At 42.9% G+C, this 4,640-nt stretch overlaps 1 protein-coding gene and 1 non-coding gene across 2 annotated transcripts in view; both read left to right on the forward strand.

Moving 5' to 3' along the window:
- Nucleotides 1–4,640, forward strand: part of LOC103210983 — a 652,718-nt gene that overhangs the window by 115,334 nt on the left and 532,744 nt on the right. The gene's annotated exons all lie outside the window — the stretch shown is intronic.
- TRNAS-GCU lies at nucleotides 2,428–2,509 on the forward strand. Its single transcript has one exon. It is a non-coding gene; the product is annotated as a tRNA-Ser (tRNA).

The following is a 4,640-nucleotide window of genomic DNA, read 5'->3' on the forward strand; positions in this document are numbered from 1 at the left end:
AGTGACCCCTCCTTGGGTTTCTGAGGTGGTATCATTAAAGAAGTAGATTTCCCAACCTTCCTTCTGAAGAGTGGCTGGTGGGTTTGAACCTCCAGCCTTCTGGTTAGCAGTCAAATGCCTTAGGCACTACACCACCAGAGCTCCTTCTTTTTCCCTGGATGTCCATAAATATATCGGAAGCAGGCCAAACTCCTAGGGAAATTCCCATTCAACAGATTGGCTGCTCAAAACATATACATCTGATCTCATGATGGGAATAACCCACATCACAACTGCTTAAACCACTCAGAATTGTGGTGCAGCCAAGTTGACACACAACTCCAACTATCATACTCACTGTTGTTGTTGTTGTTATGTGCTGTTGAGTTGGACCTGACACATAGCGACCCCTCCTTGGATTTCTGAGGCAGTGTCACCACAGAAGTAGATTGCCCAACCTTCCTTCCGAGGAGTGGCTGGTGGGTTTGAACCACCAGCTTTCTGGTTGGCAGTCAAGTACCTTAGGCACTGTGCTACCAGAGCTCCCTCATACTCACTAGAAGTAACTAAAAATCAGATCTTAATTTACATAAATCTTTTCTGTTGCAGAATGGCTGATAGGGTGATCAATGACAGTCTCTGGGTAATAAATAAAATGTGTGGCAGACGTGAAATGGAAATATGTTTGCAAGAGAAAAAGGATCACGGAAATTTTCAGCTGTTAAGCCTTAATAAGAATGTCTGTAAGGCCTAAATTGAGATCTGAGGAGTGAGAACTAAAGCAGGTGAAGTGAGGACAGAGGGAGGGCTAAAGAGTGAAGCAGGTAGAAAATGAGGAGAGTATGGACTTTAGAGAGAAAAGAAGGGATTTCACCTTCTGGTGGTGTGTTGCCTAAGTCATTTGACTGCTAGTCAGAAGGTTGGCGGTTCAAACTCACCAGCCTCTCCTTGGAAGGACAATTAGGCACTCTACTTCCTCAGTGATGTTGTTGTTATGCGCCGTCGAGTCGGACCCGACTCATAGCGACCCCTCCAGGGGTTTCCTAGGCAGTATCACTACGGATACTTCCTTCCGAGGAGTGGCTGGTGGGTTTGAACCGCCAGCCTTCTGGTTAGCCTTAGGCACTACGCTACCAGAGCTCCCCCAAGGAGGGTCGCTATGAGTCGGATCCGACTGGACCACAGTGAGGTTCCCCCCCTCGGTGGCATAGTGCCTGAGGCATCTGACTGTTAAGCAGAAGGCTTGCGGTTCAAGCTCACTAACCACTCCGAGGAAAGAAGACTGTGCAATCTGCTTTCATAGAGATACTCCCTCAGAAACCCAAGGAGGGGCCGCTATGGGTCGGAATCAACGGCAGTGAGTTTGGCTTTTTTTTTTTTTTTGCTGCCCGGAAGGCAAGTGTGTGGTGTTGAATAGGAAAATTCATAACAGACTTGATTTTTTTCTTATCACTGAAAACAAACATCAATTATAAGAAGTCTGACCCAAACTGCAAACAGCTGCCAGAAACTGCTCTACAGTAATGTGAATTTTGTTTTATTCTGCTGGAAAAGGACAGTTGTCAAACCATTACCTCTTAATTTAAATTTCAAAAAAGTCTTCTGAATGCAGGTGGATGAAAAGCCAAATATAAGCAGCCAGGCAGGAAGTAACCTGTTACCACGTGATCCCAGTAAAGGGGGGAACATAGGGTTCAATCAATCACCTTAAGATTAGTCAATGGTTGATCTACATTTCTCCCCCCTCTTTTCTTTATAGAGGATCACCGAAAAAGGGAAAGACCCTCAATGAGATGGATCGACACAGTGGCTGCAAGGATAGGCTTAAGCATAGCAAAGATTGTGAGGCTGGGCAGTGTTTTGTTCTGTTGGACAGAGGGGTCGCTGTGAGTCGTGGCCAACAGACCCACACCTAACAACAACAACTTCTCTTTAAAAGCCTCATTGTACCTAGCTTTTCGAGCCATTTGCTTTTTCTGGAATCAAAATGGTCTCCCTGTATGTGTACAGAATAACTGCTCAGAATAGATCTTATGTTCAAATTTCGGTGGGTTTTGATGATTTTTAACAGTGTGAACTAAGGAACGGTGACAACTGAAACAGGGGATATGGACAAGTTAGACATCAAAGTGTGAAGAATTCCCTGGAGGAAGGTGAAAGGACTTGTTCTCTACGAGAATTCTCTAAGACGAGTACAGCTTGAAGAGCTGCCTTATAGTCAACTCCGACTCACTGCGATTCCATGTGTCGCAGAGTAAAGCTGGGCTCTGATGTTTCGGAAACAGGTCACCGGGATGAGTTCGTAACCACAGGTTTTACGGTTAAGTGGTACAGAGCTTAACCGTTTACATTCTCAGGGGACTGTTTGAAAAACTACCACACATACCACCAGCATCAAAAGTGTAAAATGTCAACAAAACTAAGGCTTTAAGCGCTGCTTCCTCGTGGGACGAGGTGGCCGAGTGGTTAAGGCGATGGACTGCTAATCCATTGTGCTCTGCACGCGTGGGTTCGAATCCCACCCTCGTCGTTGTCAGTCCTCTACCTTAAGAGGCGGAGATCTTTTTCTACCCTTATCTCCAGTTGCTCAAAGAAAAATTACAGTTTTCATTTCTAATTCCTCTCACCGCCTTCTCTCATCCCTCAAATATTTTTGTTTCCCTCCCAGGTGCCTAGGTTCTTGCATATGTGACTGAATGGAATTGTTCTCTCTCTGCCTTTATTTCTTGCCACATCCAGCACAAGAGCTGAGACTGTGACCTAGAGGTGCCTCCAGCTCAATCCCTCCCTCGATTTTACTGTACATCAAATTGCAAAGCTAGAGAGCCAAAGGCTTTGATCAGATCGTGGTTATCCCACCCCTTCTCAGAATGATTGACAGAAGTTTGCATATTACCTTCCTCTCCATTTCCTCAAGGAGAGTTAATTCTTACATTTCTTTATGTAAAGTGCTTTGGGCTCTCCTGTTTTCATTCATCATATTTTCCATATAATGAATTCAGCCACGGTCTGTGACCACTGTAAAACTAAAAAACAAAACAAAAAACACCCTGTGCCATAGAGTCGATTCCGCCTGTATTGACAGAGTAAAACCGCCCCACTGGGTTTCCAAGAGTGTAAGCGCAGAGCGGCTGGTAGGTTCGGAGCACCGACTTTTTCATTTAACCACTAGGCCAACAGAGTGCCTGTTAGATTTGGGGGGAAAAAATATAAAAGTTTCTTCAAGTCGTTTCGACTCCTAGTGACCCCTCCTTGGGTTTCCGAGGCGGTAACACTACGGAAGTAGATTGCCCAACCTTCTTTCAGAGGAGTGAGTGGTGGGATTGAACCACCAGCCTCCTAGTTAGCAGTCAAGTGCCTTAGGCACTAAGCCACGAGAGCTACGATACACATATTGAAATATTTACTTACGAAACAATGTGAAGGAGCTCTGGTGCCTTAGTGGGTAAGGCATTTGGCGGCTAACCAGAAAGTTAGTGGTTCAAACACGCCAATTGTTCCGCGGAAGATAGGGATTTACTGCCTCGGAAACCCGATTGAGGTCGCTATGAGTCGGAATTGACTTGATGCCGTGAGTTTGTTTGTTTCACGAAACAACGTAGTATCTTGGACCTGCTTAAATATCAGTTGGTTATTGAGAAGTAATAAAGGTAACAACATCAATAAAATATTGCTAATTGATAAAACTGGTTGATGGGAACTTGAATGTGCATTGTACTATTCTTTTTATTTTTTCAAATTTCCATTGAAAAGTTTTTTAACTTTTTATTTGGAAATAATTTTAAACATACAGAAAATCTGTAAGAATAAGAATACTACAAAGACCATCCATAAGCCTGTTACCAAACCAAAAAAAAAAAAAAAAATCAAACTCACGGCCGTTAAGGCGGATCTGACTTATAGCGACCCCTCCTTGGGTTTCCGAGGCAGTATCACTACGGAAGTAGATTGCCCCATCTTCCTTCCAAGGAGTGGCTGGTGGGTTTGAACTGCCAGCCTTCGGGTTAGCAGTCAAGTGCCTAAGTTCTCAATAGCAGTGATATTGAGATACTATGAAAATGTGTAGAAATTTTAGGTTGTCATCGCAATTAGCTGATTTTTCTGGACTTTGCCGGCTGAAACGAAAGGTGTTAGATATGGTGTGATATACTGTAATTAGCAACAATAGGTCTCTATGTGTTCCTCTCCTAAACAGTTGTGGTATGTGACTTGCAAAATGAAATCTTGGATTATGAGTCTTCCTTTGATGACTCTGCAGATGCATTCTGATTCAAACAATCTAAGAAGATTGCACTGACTAACAGCACCAAAGAAAGTTGAAGGATCATTTCCTGGTAATTGAAAGATTTTAAGAATTCATTTAGTATCAATTTAAACAAGAATCACATAAAGGGATCTTGTTTCATGATTGAAGATAAGAACAAGCCAGCTGAGAGTTGAATCTATGGTAGTCAGACACCTTATCCTTTGCAACACTTGCTCATCACAACAGGTGATCTTAAATTTGATATTTTAAAATGAGGCTCCAGAAGTCACTGTTTCAGGTATATAAATGGAAATAAGACCCAAAAAACTGTTCACTCAAGAACAATGTAATGTGTGATCAGTTTATATAACATACTTTTTTTTTTTTTTTAGGATTTGGGTGAAGATTTACAGAG

This window comes from Orycteropus afer, unplaced genomic scaffold (assembly GCF_000298275.1).
Source record: "Orycteropus afer afer isolate SDZICR_OR568_19922 unplaced genomic scaffold, OryAfe1.0 scaffold00684, whole genome shotgun sequence".
Classification (NCBI taxonomy): domain Eukaryota; kingdom Metazoa; phylum Chordata; class Mammalia; order Tubulidentata; family Orycteropodidae; genus Orycteropus; species Orycteropus afer.